Below are 20,414 nucleotides of genomic sequence, written 5' to 3'. Positions count from 1 at the left end.
GACCTTTCTAAAGCATTCGACTGCGTTGACCATGAATTACTGCTTGACAGACTAGAATCCCATGGCATCTGAGGCGTGCTGCTCTTATGGCATCATTTTTAAGTCAGAGAACTCAAATGGTTCAGATCTCATACCAATTTTTCAAACCGATTCAACTGAGTTATGGAGTTCCTCAGGGCTCTATACTCAGTCCAATCCTTTTCCTGTTATATGTCAACGACGTACATTCAACGCTGCTGCATGGTAAAATAGTACAGTATGCTGAGCCTTCGAAAAATCAATGAATACATCGCAACATTTATTACTGTCATTCAAACTATTATATATACCTAACGTAAAATTTAGAATTTCACTTTCCGTGCCCTTTCCTTTCTTACAGTTCTTAAAATTATTAAAATAATTAATTCAACAGTGTTTTCCTGTTTTTAGTTTGTTTAGTAAACATTCATTTACTCAAAGACTATTTGTTTGGCTTTTTGAACCTTAGGCTTAAAAGTAATTACTTGCTTATTTAAACTTAAACCCTTACATAAAATATTATAAAATTCCTCTATGGCAAATTATCGTTTAAATTCAAAACACTGCACCAGTCACTATGCGCTAAATATTCTTTTGAGCCTTCAAAATTAAATTTTTCATAAGTTAAATTTAACATTGTCTTGTCAACTATAGTATTTTTTCCTGTACCAACGCTGTGATCGGTAATTTCTAAGTGAATCACTGCTGACATAAATAACGTTATATATTTAGCATATTCTACAACTCAAGAATAAAATTTAATTCAGAATACGCACGTAAACGGTAAATATGACACACATTATAGATGTCGTTATTTATCTTAAGCTCTAAAATATTAGAATATATGCTGTTTGCATTTTAATATTTTTTTTTAATTTTCAAGCCTATTTTAGCATATACCTCCTGCTCTATTTTCATTTTTAAAGTTGTACAATGTTGAAAAAGTTAATATTTTGTAATGTGTGATTTTATTATCAAAAATCTAAGTTTTAGTTAAAACAATTAAATCAACATAATAATCTATAACTTATTTACATTAATCATAAATAAATCGAAAAATTGTTCTAAGGCTCCTGATGTTTTGGTGAATGGAACTCAATTTTGAGTTATGACTGTTACAATATTTTCACTGAAATCTACAAAAATAAAAGTAATTACATCTTCCACGGTAAACAAAATAATAAAAACAGTTACTTTCCATTTCGTGTATTTCTTAATAAATTGAAATCAAAATTCTTTACATATTTTGTAAATAAAACCCCTCATTTATGTAACTCGTGCCTTCCTCAGTGTACGTGTTCAGCATTACAGTTCGTACAATGGCATTTCGCTTAAGATTTTTATAACTTTCTCACCACTTTCCTTCCTTAAAAATATTTTACCGTCTTTGCACCAGACGACTTTTTGCTCTTGTCCTTTGCAGCCTCCTTTGTCTTTAAGAGCAGCAGCAGGACGTACCTCCCTGTTTTTCTCCTTAATTTCCTTAACTCCGTCTTCATTTCCTCTATAAGGATGTTAGAAGTATCTATCTTGCTTGAAAGAAAAACGAGCGACTTTCTAAAATTCACAGAATTCCGAGCTGTAGTTTTTAAATTCCATAGACATTTCATTCTTGAATGATTCGATAGTGTTAAACGAAAAGTCTTTAGTTAGCGCTGTTGATACTGACTTGTTGCTTTCTAGAGACGAATTGTCTTTTTAAGTCCGGCAGTCTTCGCATTGCCATTCCTTTTTGCTCATCGTGTTTTTAATGAATCTTGAGCTCTACGCGACAAGTACGCAATACGAAACACGTTTCTGAAACACCCAATACATTGAACACCGAAAATACATTGCGATAACTTCGGTCAGAGGAATATAATATTAGATATGACTTAAATATATATATATATATATATATATATATATATATATATATATATATATATATATATACAAGGTGTTTGAAAAGTCTGGGTACGGCTTAATATTTTACTGATTTATAAAAAATAACAAAGAAATTTTGGATTGCTGGAATAATTCTGTCAACCAACAAGTTGCGGTAAGTATCCCCATTTAGATTTCCATCGATAATAAAAGACCGATTACATTGGATGCTATCAGGCCTGACCTAACATTCACTTTTTGTGGATGTTGGGTGTGAGCTTCTCTCATCTAGTGAGAGTTTGTATCTGACCAGTACCGACAGTTATGTCGGTTGAGATTTCAATTTGACAAAAAACTTGCTTCGTCTGAAAAAACTATGTTGTTAACAAAATTCGGGTCTGTATCTAACTTTTGCATCATTGTATCGCAGTATTCGATACGTCTATAAAAATCGTCCTCGGATAGTTCATGTACAAGATGTACCTTGTAAGGGTGGTAATTGTTAGAATTTAAAATATTTCATACAGAATATGTACTAATGTTATACTCAGTAGCAAGATTCCTGGTAGTCAAATGTGGCTCTTCAATGACTGTTACAAGTACGTCGGTAGCCATGTCCTCATTAGTCGCTGTTTTAGGTCTGCTACTGCGACGAAGATCTTTTACAGTTGCATTTTCTTCGAAACGGCGGACGGTGGTCTGTTCGGAAATCTTTCATGAAATAAATCTGCTACGGTTTGGTAAGAGCGCTTGAGGTCACCATATCCCCTCATAATGAGTATATTAATTCTGTCAATGTGTGATAATTCCATTTATCTTTCGGTACTAACTTGAAATTCAACAATTTTAAACTAGAAACAACTAACACTGTACGCGCACTCACAAAAAATCTGAAAGAATTGAGAACTGACAATGTGATTTCCCGTAACAGGAATTAATAGATGTAGGACTTTGTCTGTTGTTGATAACAACCTGAAATGATAAGGAGGGAAAACCCAGGTCATTTTGTCTAACATTAGAAAGTGACAGCATCCATGAATGGAAACTTTTACTATAGTAAACATACAAGTTCCTCTTAAATAAATTAGTTTAAACATTTAAAAATGTTAAAGTGGATAATATCAATACTTAAGTTCTACCATTGTTCTTTGTTGGTGAAATAGTTAACTTACCACTTATTTTTTTAATTAAATCTTTTGTTATTTTTTATAAATACTAATCAGTGAAACCATTGGTTAGTAGAGTGAAACGCCGCCTACCGCATCAGAATACGACGATCCAGTCAGAAATGGCAGCGCATAATGTACTTCACAATGTGTACCTAAAACAACCCGCCATTTCTGATTGGATAAACCTTTTGAGATGCGGTTTGCGGCATTCAACTCTACTAAGTGAGCTCTTTCAAATGAGGTATCACTCGACCCATGCTTAAATTTAAGATTCCCATGTTTTCCTCTGTGGGCCGTCCCCCCATGGTTGGCATGCCATGGTAATAGCAAGGAAAAATAGTTTACATAGCCATATGACACTGTGCAAAGTTTATAGATGTTATCTGCTATGGTTTGTAAAATATTAAGCCGTACCCAGACTTTTCAAACACCTTGTGTGTGTATACAGGGTTGATTCGGTTAGTGTTACCGGCACTTTCTGAGCTGATTGTACTATAAAAAATAAAGAAAAAAGTTCATATAAACATGGGTCCGGAAATGCTTCCTTACTGGGTTGTGGCCAATTGAAGATTTCACCAAAAAATTGTGGTGCAGGTCAAATGATGATTTGCCGCGTGTTTATGAAGAGATATTTATAGGCGAATGCAACTTTTTCTAACGGATTTTTTAGATGAGAAATTGAATAAAGTTCATCTCATAGCTGTATCTCATTTAGTTTTTTTTGTTATACTACACAAAAAACAGAAATAAAAATAATTTTGAAAACACTTTTTTTTAAGGTTTAACGGACAATTATTTTGTTATAATAGGCATTGAAGACCCACATTTTTTACAAAGAAACTTGCAGAAAATTTAATTCTGAATAAAATTATGTGCCACACGGCTATTAACAGCGAAGTATTAGTTTCTGGAATTTAATTTTACAACAAACATCTACCAAGCAAGAAATACGTATTTAGTAAATACACACCGTAATGTAATGATATAAGAGTACACAAATAATTGATTAGCATACAATTGTAAATACGATTTTAATAGATTAATGCTCAACTAAAAAACAATAATACTATTACTTTTTAGGACTATCCAAATGGTTTTACATCATGTACCTACATATCTTTGTCACGTTAGCTTTACAGAAGGTAAATTATGTTTTTTATAAGTTGGTATCACAAATCAGCTGTTCAACAATACACTGCAATTTATTGAGGAATCCAAATTATTTGTTACCAATTCTGTAACTAGTTTAATGAGTGCAATTTAATACAATTAATTTACTACTCGTTTGTTAGTGAAGTGTATTTTTAAAGTAACTTACTATCACAATTGCAATGCCTTTGTTATTTACAACGGAAGAATATGCCGACATGGTATTTGTCTTAGGCGTTTGTGACGGAAATGCAACCGGCTGCTACTGCAGAATAACCGAAGAAGACGATTTCCTAATCGCAGAGTTCCAAAACCCAAAAACGATCAGTGGATCATTTCGTACCCTAAGAGTAACAGGTAAACTTCCTAGTATTAATAATTATCGGGATCGCCCTGCCAGGAATAATGTAGATTATGGAAGAGGCTATAATCATGGCTACTGAACGCAGTCCTGGTGTCAGTACACGGCGTCTTTCTAGGCGATTCGCAGTGTCTCAGTCTGAAGTATGGAGAACTTTGCGCAAAAATAGCATGTTCCCTTACCATAAACAACAAGTTCAAAGTATTCAACCAACACATCCTCCTCTTCGATTGGAATTTTGCAACTGGTTAATTAGAAACCGTCAACATCATAGAACCATTTTATTCACAGATGAAGCTCAATTTACCCGAGATGGCGTCAACAACCTTCACAATGAACACACTTGGGCAGAGGGAAATCCACATAGTACAATCGTGCGCAACTTTCAACACAGATTTAGTGTAAAATGTATGGTGTGGACTCATTCATGATCGATTAATAGGACCATTCATTCTCCGAGGACATCTAAATTCCCGCATGTACCTAGAATTCCTTACAGAACAACTACCACTATTATTAGAAGATGTTCCATTAGCAGCAAGGTGCAATATTATTTATCAACATGATGGTGCCCCTGCCCACTTTTTCCCATAATGTAAACAATGCACTTAAACGAGCAGTTTCCCGGGCGATGGATTGGTCGCGGTGGACCACACACTTGGCCACCAAGATCACCAGATCTAACTCCATTAGATTTTCTGTATATGGGGTTGGATGAAGAACCTGGTGTACCAGGAAAAAGTAAATACACGTGAAGAGTTAATAAATCGAATTGAAGATGCCGCCGCACAAAATCAAAAACAATCGTGCAGCGTTGCGGAGGATAACTCGATCAATCAGAAAGCGAGCTGCTAAGTGTATTGAAGTACAAGGACTGATTTTTTGAACACCTGTTATGAAAGTGGTACGTAGTATTATAAGCTTTAGATGAAAAACAATAATTTATTTAAAACTTAATTTAAATTGCATCCTAATAAATCTTATGTGTAGGCTACTCTATGTCATTAAAATGCGGTTTTCCTTTGCTTTGGAATTTCTTGCTTGGTAGAATGTTTGTTGTAAAATTAAATTCCAGAAACTAATACTTCGCTGTTAATAGCCGTGTGGCACATAATTTTATTCAGAATTAAATTTTCTGCAAGTTTCTTTGTAAAAATGTGGGTCTTCAATGCCTATTTAACAAAATAATTGTCCGTTTTTAAACCTTAAAAAAGTGTTTTCAAAATTAATTTTATTTCTGTTTTTTGTAGTATATAACAAAAAAACTAAATGAGATACAGCTATGAGATGAACTTTATTCAATTTCTCATCTAAAAATCCGTTAGAAAAAGTTGCATTCGCCTATAAATATCTCTTCATAAACACGCGGCAAATCATCATTTGACCTCCTGCACACAATTTTTGGTGAAATCTTCAATTGGCCATAAACCCAGTAAGGAAGCATTTCCGGACCCATGTTTGTATGAACTTTTTTCTTTATTTCTTATAGTACAATCAGCTCAGAAAGTGCCGGTAACACTAACCGAATCACCCTGTATATATATATATATATATATATATATATATATATATATATATATATATATATATATATATATTTCTAGTATACTATACTATATATATATATATATATAATATATATATATATAATATATATACCAGAAATAATCAAATCAATTATTTTTAAGTCATATCTAATATTAGTTTGATTATATTCCTCTGACCGAAGTTATCGCAATCTATTTTCGATTTTTCGAAATTTGTTATTTTGTCTTCTTTGCATTGAACATCGAAAATAGAAATATATATACAATTTAAAAATGTTTCGCACAGAAATAACCCTAAATAGATAAACAGTGTGGCTTAACGCAGGAAAAATATAACGTATAGTAAAAACGTACATTTAGGGGTTCAGAATGTGAGTGCCATTATTCAGTAGCAATGAACAGAGCAGGCTTCAATGTAATAAATGGGTGATTTAATACCAACCGTTGCGTTGGTTTGTAATTAACTGGCTTTTATGATCTGAACTATGTGTCAATGATGCTTTGGTTCAGGCCAGCTCATTTAATATTCATTACGATTTATTGCAACCCCTTGCTTTAAGTTTTTGTTTAATCGTTTTTAAGAAAATGAAGGTTCAAGAAAGAATTGGTAGGATTGTAGCAAACATTGTCCATCGTCAAGTGAAAACAGAAAGACGATTTTCTGAAACCTCTAATCAGACCTCTTCCTCAGATGGCAAAACAACGCAACATTTGACATTATTTTAATAATGTCAGAAAACACAATATGGAGATTTGTACTCGTACAAACCAACACCTTTTCTAGGTTTCCTAACACTTATGGAACTTATTCCTGACAACGATAATGTAACGAATTATTTTACCACAATTTCATTACAACACACACGTTTCGTACGTTACAGGATTTTGTAAAGAAAAATCTATTTCAAAAAGTAAAACACAAAATAAGACATTTATTAACAAAGTAGCCAAGGCATTACATCATATGAAATTAATTACAAAATCATAAAAGAGAGCTAGTCATAATAAATCAAATAATATGAATATTTATAAAGATAAATTATAATATTCAGGCTAAAACGTTACTGATACTGTAATACAATGTAATAATGAGGTACTTTACCAATTGTGTTTTCCATCTTAGCTGGTGTAAAGTACAACTTAGATGTGTCAGCAAGGTTGTTAAAAAAGGTTCTGCTATTGTAACTATCCTTTCCGGCTCTGTCTGTAGAAAGTAGATTTCACAAGAGGCCGTCATCTTGTAATTTCAAACTGAATACGTATTATTAGTTTAGACTTTAATGTACTCAATACTAATGGGACAATAACTCTCAATTTTGGCATGTTAATATAAGCGTAACACTTTCAAATATTTATAAACTGAATAATCTTGAAAACAAGAAAATAATTAATTAGATAACCATATACATTTCTTTATAAACGTGTACTTCATTTAGTTATATTCAGTTAAAAATATATTAGGTAATTATAACTACTTTAATTATTTCATATTTATCGATATCTCTTATAAAGTTGAGAGATAGCGGCCATTCAAAATTTGGAAAATGAATAGTTGTATATAAGTGACTACGCATTATAGCGCAAGACAAAGAATTCTCAGTTCATTTACGATAATGTATATTCTTACGTGTTATTTATTATATCTCATAAGACTTTCAGATGCCAGGATGTGCAAACTTCTAAGGGGGGTCTGTTCGCCTATCTCCGTAATGTTAATTATATGTAATTTTTATAGAGTTGTGTTGAACCTACACTGAAATGTTTTATTTTATTTTATTTTAATCATGTAATACTCTAGTCACTGACACAAGGATTTTTGTTTATTTTGTATTTTAATTTTTCTACAAATTTTTTAAAAACTTGTGTTAAATTTCAAGTTTTTAATTCAGAAATTTAATTTTTATAAGCCCAAAAATTTAAAATTTTACAAAATCCTTGTGTTAGTGACTATTAAATACTAAAACAAACACACAGTGAAAATTTCATAAAGATATCTTTAACAGGTCCTGAGAAAACTTACATCAAAGTTAGAAAATACAAATTTTGGGAAAACGCGATTGAAAAAATCGTTGTACTAACCTACAGTGAACTTGGTAACATCAGTAGCTGCCAGTGCTGTAGGCTGGTTTGTCTGCTTCATCCTGCTCAAATTGGTCCTCTAACTTTCTTTTCTTCAATGCCTTAGCCTTCCTGATTTTCTTCTCAAGCTCATTTGCAGCTAATTCGGCTTTTCTTGAGTCGCTTATTCTCAAGGCTTTTCATTGCAGCAACCAAATTTTTACCAGGAGAAAGTTTAAGCTCATCCATTATTTGTACTCTACTTATCAGGCCATTATTTAAATGTGCTTATAGCTAAATAAGTCCCATATTTTTAGCACTGGTAGGCTAACAAAAAACCCTTTTTTGGTATTACAGACCAAATCACATTGTTCAATGATTCGTTTGGGTTTTTGTGTTTTGCCCTTCACACATTTTTGCAAAAGCTCAGGATCAGCCAAATCCCTAAATATTGGCTTGATAGCAAGCATAACAGCTTTTGGCAAATGAAAGTGTTTGTTATGATCATACTCAGTATTATCAAGTAAGCTCTGGTTGAACTTACACCACGTTTCCGTCTCCTTTTGGGCAAAGCTCGTGTTGGGGTTGTTCGTTAGTCGATAAGACGTGGAAAAATTCAGCCCAAACTGCTTGCTTCATTTCCCTTACACTTGATGTGTTCCGACGTATAGCCAGTCCATAATAACTTTTGCAGTTGATGAACAGCAGCAGTAGTAAGTCGACCTTTTCCGGACATAGATTTGTTATCTTCAAGGAGGGTTTTACCCGACGTACTTTTTATTTTCAGTAAACGTGTTCCCATTCTCTTTTTGCACGTGGCCTATGCATTCAAGTTTGTTTATTTTTTATTTCTTCTCCATAAACTTGAGCTTCATTCACTGATGCATAGGCCTTTGAGTCTCCATCTCCCAAGTAGTTGAGGGTAGCGAACATTATATTCCGGCTCTGACCTCCGAAAAACCTCTAAAGCGCCAGCGAGACCTCCATTCCTCCGCTGCTACCCTGATAGTTTGCTTTACAGCTGACTACATGAACATTTTCACACTTATTTGGGCATTTACAAAACTTTGAAAGGATAGATACATCTAGTACTTTCCCTGTATCTACTGATGTTAGAGAAAGAATGCCATTTTGAGAGACATGGCCTCTCTTTTGCCATGAAACCGTCTAGTGCAAACGCATAAGTTATGTCGGTCCCATCATTACTGCTCACTGCTTCTTCTACGGCGTTTTCTCATACTTTTTTTACACATATTTTCTGCTACTGTGCCTAAAACTTGTTCATGTTTTCTATAATGAACTGGAGGAGGAGGAAGATTTAGAGTGCCACACAAGATTTGGGCTGCTGTGTGGCCTTTGCCAATGCTGCGCATACCGTGCACAAGACGTAGGTTCAAGTCGTAAAGAATTACAGATTTTCCATTGATATTTTCAGTGATTTTATTACAATTGTCAATAGACCTTTTTTTGTCTGTACAGTTTGGACAATACACTGAGAAATTTACTGCAAGTCCTTCAAAAAATCAATTTGTGCTTGCAACGACTGCATCCTGCGATTTCATTTATGGCTTCGGCAAGCGAATTCAAATCAAATATGTCATATGCTAAAACCTCATTCTTCTGATTATAGTATTCAAAATTACTTTGAACTTTCATTTTTCTAACAGAAGAACTAGGGGTGGTAGGATTATCAGAAGTGTCAGTGCTGGTGGTAGGCCTGGCAAAGTTTTCAGTATTGAGGTTATACATAGCCTCAGAAGATCTATCAAGGCTAGATTTAGTCTTTCCAACATGCTTTCTCTTGGAATAACACTTGAAAACGATTCCCGATTTTCTGTTTATTTCCATGTTAACTTGAAACAACAACTAATATTCACAAAACTCGAATAAGTAAACTGTCACTTTGTAAACAACACAAATTGAGAAACACTCTCACTGACATCACATAAACAAAGATCACATGACAAATAGTACACTGACAGAGACAAAAAATATACATCAAAAGCAGGGTAGCCAACATAACATAACAATAAGGAAACAAGAATAGTAGGAGTATGTACGAATATGATTAAAGCGGTGGGCCACCAGCGGGGCTGCATCTTTCACCATAAATTGGTTGCAATGCTTTCGAAAAACTTTCTTTTCAATAACTTCTAATAAAGATAGAAAGAAAATAAGCACATCTTTGAAAAGGTGAGGTTCTGAAGAATATAAAACTAAAAAAAACCAAAAAACTCAAAAAAATGAAAATTTTTGGTACGGACCCCCGTACTTTACAACATTTCGGTAGTGTTTGTGAACGTTTATAACTACCGTAGCTCTCAATAGATTAAAAACCAGCCGTGGTGTGTAGGCAGTACTTTTACAAATATTGGATGAGTTATACATGGGACAATGAAATATAAGACTGTCAAATTTATTTTTAATATTTTTCAATGTAAATGAAAACTATGTCCGCTTGTTTATCGTGTACCTGCACAGGCACACGATAAACAAGCGGACACTACAGACTGTAGGACAAACCTGACAGGACTCATAGGACGAAAACAGCTTCTGGTAGATGTAAGGTCCTCACGAAGCTTCATTCAGCGTTTGCTGTGTTATTTACATCAGCATTTCCATTTTTATCTGAATGTTTATAAACTCCTGCAGCTCTGGTGGTCCCGACGGGGACGCTGCCTTAGCACCTCCCTGGGCTGTGACGTCACACCTGATAGTGTTTATTCAGCGCATGGACACGTTCAATTCGCTGAATCAGCACCCCTCAGTTTCAATACTTCACAGTTATGTCATACATTAAGAATAATACACAACTTTTCCAATAGAGCAACCATTATCGTAAAGGATAACTGGTTTTTTAATATTTTCCATAGTTAATGTTATAAAACTAAAACACTGCGTTTCGAGGATTGAAGTATTCTCCAGTAGTAGACTTTAAATACAGAACCAATTTTTCGTCTATACACTAAAACAGAAAGGTTAAAGTTATCATTAACTTTAAAAAACTTTGTATTGTTTGTATTTCTCGAATTAGATGTATGTAAATTAAATTTATGTCTTAATTTTATGAATTATATTTTTTCTTTATTTTAAACTATCCAAAGCCAATACATCTCTTTATGGTTGGGCTGTGACGTCACACCTGACTGTGTTTATTCAGCGCATGGACACGGTCAATTCGCTGACACTTTAATTTATTGCAGCAAGCTCGGACCGATCGGGTAAGGTGACGGGGATTCTGCCCTACAATACGCGCCCAGTCTCAGTTTCCTCCAAGCTGTAGGAATGGTAGGACGTGTCTTTGCACAAAATGTGTTTTTCTATTGTGTCACCACGTAATGGAGCGCTCGATGGAACAACGGTACGTGATCAAATTGTGCGTGAGTCTGGGTAAGAATGCAATGGAAACTTATCAAATGCTTCAAGAGGCCTTTCGAGATCTCAATGCGGAAAGTGGCACACGCAATCTTCTCCTAAACCCAAAAAAGCGCGCATTAGCAAATCTCGCATTAAAACAATGCAGATTGTCTTCTTTGACGTCCATGGAATCGACCATTTTGAGTTTGTACCACAACTGTCAACGCAGCATTTTATCTGGAGGCACTCAAGAGGCACCTGGTCGCGTATGTTAGTTCTGAATCAAAAACCATTAGTCTTCAAGCTCCACCTCGACAATGCCCCGAGCCACACGGCCTTCGTCATTACCCACTACCTGAACCATAAAAAGACCCCTGTGGTGTCCTAGCCTCCTTACAGCCCTGAAGTGGTTCCTTGTGATAGTTTCTACTCCCAAGCGGAGAAAGAGTTGATGGGGAAGCGCTAGGAGTCGGTGGAGGTCGGTGGGAAAACATCCAGTCTCACGTTATAAGGTTCCTGAGAGGCATTCCAGTCGAGTAGTTCCAAGGAGCTTTCCAGACGTGACAGAATCATCTATGCAGGAGGAAATTATTTTGATGAATTTTAACCATTTGTAACAATCTAATGAATAAATCTATTCTTTCTAAACATATAAATAAATTCTTTATTGCTATCAATATATATATATATATATATATATATATATATATATATTATATATATATATATATATATACATATATATATTTAAGTCTTTGATTGAAAAGTCCAATTAAACTAATATTTCAATTATGGTTGTAAATGCATCACAGAATTAATTATTGTGTGTGTACAACTGAAGTTTCTTACAAAGTAAAAGTTTACGTATGAAATCTTTCTCAAATTTCTTGACCACGTGAAATTTTTCCTCACATTTTTTTATTACTTTAGATATCATAGCAGTGTTTAAATAATACAAATTTCGGTAAACTAGGAAGAATACTACAATGCGCTGAAATCAAATCTTGTCACCAACGTTTAACGTTGACTTTTCACTATATTATTTTTTTATGCCTCTATGAATAATAATTTCACATGTTGAAACCTTATATGATTGCACTCAGTGTGTGTACAAATGTATTTATTGTGCTATTTTCTTGTTGTCATCAAAATTGTTGACTCATAAGAGCAAAACATATTCGCTAAAGCGCTGCCAAGTCCCAAGGATGGACATGCACAATTATCGCACTTAGTGATGCTCATAAACAAATCGTGCCTGACAGACATAAATGTCATTTTCCCAGCCTTTCAGGTGATAGGCTTCACTGACGCTCAGCTAATTGAGAACATGAATAGCTTGAGTCAACCATATTGCAGTGGAATTTTGAGAACTATTATTAACACACCGCCACAGTCCTCAGCAATCAATAATGGGATGGAAGTGTAGTGTTACCTTGGAGAGTTCTTAATCTTTCTTGAATGGCCTCCAGATTTAGACATTTTACTTAACGACTTTCAAAAGTTCTTATTTCGTTTAATGTTTACGATGATAATAATGTGTCATGTTTAATTGATGATTCCCAATGAACACTGAAAATATTCAAAAGAAGATTGCGGTAATTAAAGTACTGAAAAATAAATGGAAATTGTTAAGAGATTTATAGACTAAGCTATATTTGATACAATTAATATACATGCTTAAATAGATCATTCTTAAAACTTTTGGAAAAGTTGAGTATTCTGAGAGGTAACAGCTAGTAGTCCATAAGATTGCGAATATGAGATGTAAAAGATGATAGTCCATGTGTTTGGGATATACCCCGGTCTCGTCAGCTATAATGAGTTTTTAGATGGATTATTTATTTGTGTTTTGCTGGGATTATTTGGTAAAACATTTGTTAAAATTATTATAAATAAAGGATAACTTAATCCACTTCATTTATGTTACAACTAATCTTGTATTTGGCATGATTGAACTAAGTTATTAGTAAAAGTCAATACAAAGTGACGCAGTCTACTGTATAGTTTGTATTGAGTAGTCTTAAAAATCAATTAGTATTATTTGTCACCGGTTTTAATAAATGAATGAATAATAGAGTAAAAATACGTATTTTGAAATGAAGTATCTCTACAGTGCATTATTGTTTGCATATAGCGTAATGCAAATGTGTAACTTTAAACCAGCGTAATATTTGAGAGAGTTAACCCTTTGAGGTCAGATTTGCAGTATTCTACTCTACTACTAAATACCTTTAATTTAATATACTACTCAACCTATGCTCTCATTTAAGATTTCCTTCTGACGCCTTGCGGGCCATCCCCCCGACATGAAAAGAAAGGGTAGTTACTTCTAAAGGTAGATTCAGTGCAATAATGACATACCAAGTTTTATTGCTTACCTGTAATCTTTCGGAAATTGTCAAATCTATGCGACCCATTGCTAACATCCTGTATTAAAATTCATCAGTTGTACAACAAGTGGAACGCACCCAGAATTTGTATTGCAGATTTACAAAAGTCTTATCAGAAGTAGATTAGATTATGTATGCTTTCTTTATGGACACATTGGCAAAGTTTAATTAAACAAAATATACAATATTCAAAATAAAGCATTAAGAATTACACTGGGACATTTAGATCTATTCCCATTATAGCTTTGCATACAAAAGCAGCAATAGTGTTTTTAAGTTTAAGAAGACATAATATGTTAACTGAAAGAGTAATCTATAACATTATTACTTAAAGTGAACATCCTGCTTATTTCAGTTTGATGTACTTAAACTCGGCATATCTAGATATACAGTATTAGGAAAAGAAGAAGATATATTTATATTTACAATCCTTTAACAACATTTTTAGATGAATCCTAATTTTTCTATTAACAGAGAAAGGACCTATATTTATGATAAGCAGTAATGAAAAAACTAGCACCAATATATGTATATATATATACATAACATTGAGTTTACAATTAACAATTAATAAGAATCTTCAAAATGAAAAAGTTATTTTGCAGGCAATAAGACACTTACAAAGACTGCCTGTGCGTTTTTAAGATGGTCCAGGCTCTACAGGCTCCGCTGCTCAATATCTCAGATCAATACTCATTTAATCTGTATTTTTCGAGTTATACAACCGAAATCATAGCAATTTTAAAATTTATTGAATGTATAAATAATTTATACTTTACTGATTTTGTTACATTAACAGACTCGCAAACAGTAGTAAGCGCTATAGAAAATAGCTGCGAAGGATTATCGAAACAAACCTAATCTTCTCAATAAAACTCGAAATATCGGAAACGACGAAACATATCCTAATTAATGTAATTCCCAGTATTATCTATATTGAACCTAAATAGAATCTAGAATTGTGCATGTACTTGTACTCCATTGTACTACTTTTACTGTTTATTGTTGTTTTTTCTTTATGTTTACTTCAAGTTCTAACTTCAAATGTTCATGAATGTTGATTATGTATCTATATCAAATATTATGCCTATCAATTGATTTAACTAGTTTAGGCCCTAGGTTAAATTAGAATCTCAATTTGTGTGTTTAGCCTAACTGCATATTAAAACTGTGGCCTACTGTACAGGCGGTTGAACAAGACCCCCAGTATGTTTTATTGTCGTTCTGTTGAATATTTTATTATACTGTATGTTTTTATTTAAATGTGTATTGTTGTTAATTTTGTTATCTTATCTGTTTTTGGTTATTATAGTTAGTTCAGCCCAATGACTGGTGTCCATCCCATGAAGTAGCAGCTGTTGTTGGCTGTTGTTGGCTGTTTGCAACTGTCTAGGTAGGCAACAGACATTACAAAAGCGTCTAATACTTACATATACATTTTTTTACATACACATACATTTTTAAACATAAAACACAAACAAACACAAAATTATGGTTCAAATAATAAACACAAGTAATTATTTTGCGTTTATAGTGCAGTTAGCACTCCTTGGCTGTTAGTAACTCCAGAGGGTTGGGGAAGCTTGTTAAACACTAAACACAATACAACTGTTGGAAACTGTGCAAACTACACAAGTGTCACATTGGCTCATCAATAAGAATATATTTAATTATTATACTCGGTGATGAACACACACGTCCATCCAGACCAGCTAGGGTCTCGTCCGATTGCTTCGCCATTTTTAACCTGAATCCAGTGGTCTTCTATTCCGTAATTCATAATTCACAGTCCATATTTCCTACACCATGCATGTTATTCTGTACTGTCCACTTTACAATGACCCCTTGCTCAAAATGTTATTCTGCCACCAATGCCATAGAGACTACAGTTGTCATAACGCCACTATTACAATATACTGTAAGTAATGAATTCTCCCACCCAGCCACACAAAGTGTAGATTCATTTGATAGAATAATGCAAATGCATGGTATGCATATTATTTTAATGTAATGTTTTTGGTAATTATGGGTTTTTCTGACAAGTCCACTGGACTTGGGAAACCCTAAATTTGTAAAGAAATGTTGTAATGAAATAAAAAAATATTAATGCATTAGCCCTGAACATCTTTTTGTGACAATTATATATTATATGTTACATACAATACTTGAGCGCAACACCAAAATAGTAATAAGTTTAGTTTTAATAAAGTTTTACTTTTATTCTTAAGACAAAAGCTTAAGAATAACAAATAAATAACACGTACTGTAAGAGTTATGTCACTACTAGGACTTTTATAAAACTGACTCTACCTATTATTTGTATTATTAATTTAATTTAATTACACTCGAAACGTAAATTTCATAGATCATCAATGAATATAATGCAAGATGTCGTCTACTTTCAAAGTCGATATGCTCCAATCATCTAAATGTAAACTATCCTAAGTTATTCGAAAATAACTTATATTGCTCTAAGGTCTGTAAAATTTTTCATGAAACACTATGTGCACTGTGGGTATTTAGCTGTATAGATAGTGATACATACATACTTTCTTTTGTTTCTAACATGATGCAACTATTTTTTTTTTTTATGTAACACCACAATATAAAAGTATTGAACTCATTTAATGGAGCACCTTGTTTAAAATGTCCAACATAAATTATTCAACAAACATTTCCCTGGAATCAAAAAAAGTATTACAAGTATTTGAATATACACTGCGCATTCTACAGATGCTGAAATGTATTTACATATCAGTAAAAATAGTATTTAATGTCCCATTCAATAACAGTTTGAGCGCGACATGACGTGATCAAGCAACCACTATAGTTCTCTAGGGAGAGTTTAGTTTTTGTGTTCTTGGTTTACTTGTTTGCTCATATTTGTTTCGTAATAATTTTCTATTCATGAGGGATATTTCTATGAACGGGATTACAGATACGAGTTTATAATTTGTGTTAGATATATGCTTTAAATGCTTTAAACCATGAATATTTCAAAACATTAATCATTATTGCATACAAATAAGCATTATTTAATATTTCTTTACTATGGATATCCATTTCATCTTAAAATATTTTACCTAAAAGTTTCCGTACAAAAATAACGCAAGTAATTTTTTTTAATTAAATAGCAATATAAATAATATAAAACCCATTTTTAACTTTGAAGAGACAGTTTAACGAATGGTGACAAGGTTCAAACTTAGGGTGAAGTAAACTCTTCCATTTCATTAATTGTCGCTTGCGGCGGATTTATAATAACTCCTAACTTTCAATGTTTTAAACGACAATTAAATTCCAGGACTGCAAGCAGTATTTAGGCTGTAAAATCTAAGCTGTGGCGTAGCAATATCATTTTCGTTTATAATAATTGTTCACGCTTCATTCCAAGGAATGTCAGCATTATATACATATTTTAAATAATTGGTGCCAGGACAAACTCTTGAGGAAGTCAGGTATGATTTTTATATTGGTCTGAACTAATCACAAAGTCAGTCTAAAACTTCCTGCCTTTCTCCAGATGTATGAAATGACGCGAATTATGCATTGTTTCATAACAATAAAACACAGCTTTAAAATTCATATTGGTTTGTACGATGTAAGATAATTTAAAATGGAAAGAGATCGGCGAACGAATCGAAATAAAACGCTGGGAGTGTAGTTAGCTTTATTTCATATTTGATGGGTACAGTTCCCAGGGTTCAAGAACATTGTTATTATTATTACAAAATATTTTTTGTATATCCTGTAGAAAATATTTTGGGTACTTTGGGATTATACCGACCACACCCAGACATGAATCGTCATTTGACATTTTGCTTCTACTGATTACTAGATTAGCGTAGAACAATATTTCTTCAATATAAAACAGGAATTGTCTTATCGCAAACCCCTCCCCATCCTCAGACAGAGGTCAAAGTCGAGCGGTTTAATAGATAACGTGATTGCAGAGTCTCCGCCGCCCAAAATGCGAGTGTCTCCGGCCATCAGCGCGGGCTTCGGCAGCCGAAGCCCGCGCTGATGTCAACGAAAGAAAAACATCCCTCGAGATAGTGCCTATCAGTAAAATATCAAATTCTATAGGGGCTGATCAGAAATATAAATTGAATTGTAATGGAAAGGCAATTATGTACTGTGCAAAAAACTTAAATAATCATGTGATGCCGCGCGGCCTGCCGTAATCGGGATTCTCGAGAAAGATAAGATAACAGCGACAACAATACCGATCACAATACCTGGAAATGCTTCTAAGTTTGTAATTTTGTAATTAAAGAGTTGTTTTTTCGTTCTATTATGTTTGTAAATTTATATTTTTGTGTTCTTCATACTGGTGTGGTCGGTATAATCCCAAAGTACCATATTTTGTTTAAAATACTTCACTTTACGTAAGCACCAACCACGTAAAGATTTTTAACTATTAAATCTAGATCGCGTGCAAGTAATAACATCAAACTTGGCCGAGTATACGTCATTGTTCTACTACCGAATAATAGCAATGCTACATCATTATGTAGCGTAGTTCCTTTTAAGATAGGACTTATCGGAGTAGATAAGTGTCATGAGCTGAATCCGTCAAAGAACAAACCTTGTCAAACATCTTAAATAATAACAATTCACTTCATTCAAGGATTGCTCTACGTCTTCGTTAAAATAGCCCAAGGTGGAAACCTTGTGGTACTCTAGTGAGTGCAGATATGGAATGTAATGTCACAAAACGCATCTATGATGTATGATTAAAAAATAAACCTTACGTACCTATATAAAAAGCTAACCAATAACAATCGACATCGTATGTTTACTGTAGATTATCCTGTTGAATATTGTAGGAAAACGTAGAAAAAGATCTGAACGATGAGATGTTGACTTTAGAAGTGAAGAGTCTATAGTTAGATCTACTAACCTGTTAGAGTATTATCGAAATCCAATTCTTCTAGTACAACAGTTCCTAGCAACGTGAAGAGGCCAAATAGAATAGTAATAGCTCTGTAGTGTTAAATATTAAATCTCCAGACTTTTTTTTTCTCTCTCTTTTTTTGGCTTTGGGGTTACCATGAAGCTACGTAGTACATTTCCGGTAAAAAAAAATTATTAAATATACTTTATAATATACGTAAATAATTTACGCTGTGGTTGCTGATCCAGAGTTTTTTAAAAAGGTTATTAGTTTAACTTTAAATGGTATGCTATATTAATTATTTTGTTATATGTTAGTAGTAACATTTATGTACCTATTGTTCACAAAGTGTTGTTGCTAATGATAGTTGATTTGGGAATTTTCTAAAGAAGGAATAAGCTCCAGGAATTGAAGGTATGGATTTTTTAGTTGTCTTCTCGCCTGGGGCCGATCAGGCATTCCTAACCCGAAAAGGTTAGGCCTCGGAAGCTAGCACCCAGGGAGAATGATACATTAATTGTCTGCACAGTGTATATGCCTGTTTAGTGTTTCATAAGATAATATTAGCCACTTTAATGTAAGTGTTTTATTTTCCTCATAAACATGCATATCTGCAGATCTTAATAAAACCTACTAAATTATAGGGATGACTCCCGAATGGTTATGCATTGGACACTCTAAGATCAGATGCTCCAAAGTTTCCTCAACACCCAACGTGCACTTAAGGCACAATGGTGTGAAATATAGTTTCATCCTATGAAGTCTACCATTATTTCTAGCATGACCAAATCTTAGCCTACATATATTTACTATATTTTCTCTATTAAATTTAACATTTTTAAACCAGGCTGGCCTGGAGGTGTAGACACTATTTCTTAATACCATCTTCCTGTTGTGATAGAACTGAATACTTTCTTAAATTGGTCAAATGATGCACTACTAGTTAACTTCTTAAAATCTGTTAAAGGCAAAAAACAGTATTTTGTAAATCAACGCCATCAGTTATAGCCTCCCTAGCCAATTTGTCAACAAATTCATTGTGTGATATACCACAGTGTCCTGGCACCCAATGGGATTTATAACATTCTTGTTCTTATTCATTATCTCATGCAATACCGTAAGTGTAACCAATCCCCGTTATTAAAAACGTGTTTCGCTTTTTCAAGTGCTTTTATGGTTGCCTGGGAGTCACTATAAATGATGGCTGTGTCAAAGGAGGAACTATTTAAGTATTCTACAGATTTTAATATTGCAATCAGTTCAGCAGTATAATTGGACACCCTATTGTTTAACTTATATTTACCACTGACATTTAACTCAGGTATTTAGAAGGCAGCTCCTACGCCTTCTTTGGTCTTTGACCCATCCATAAATATTTGTATACCGTTCTTGTTTTGTATGTATTGTTTTGAGGTTATGTGACATTCATTGAATGATTGTTTTTAAAACAATCGTACTAGTTTTTCTTTTTTTTGCTAATATTATTTCCTATCGTGTCAATACATTTTTAGTTTTATATCACTGAGGGCTAGGGGTTTGTCAAAATCGTTTAAGTTTTTTAAATTTAGGTTGTTCTCAGAGTTTAGGCCAAAAGCTATCAAT

This window comes from Homalodisca vitripennis, chromosome 1 (assembly GCF_021130785.1).
Source record: "Homalodisca vitripennis isolate AUS2020 chromosome 1, UT_GWSS_2.1, whole genome shotgun sequence".
In the NCBI taxonomy this organism is placed as follows: domain Eukaryota; kingdom Metazoa; phylum Arthropoda; class Insecta; order Hemiptera; family Cicadellidae; genus Homalodisca; species Homalodisca vitripennis.
This window is presented reverse-complemented; position numbering follows the sequence as displayed.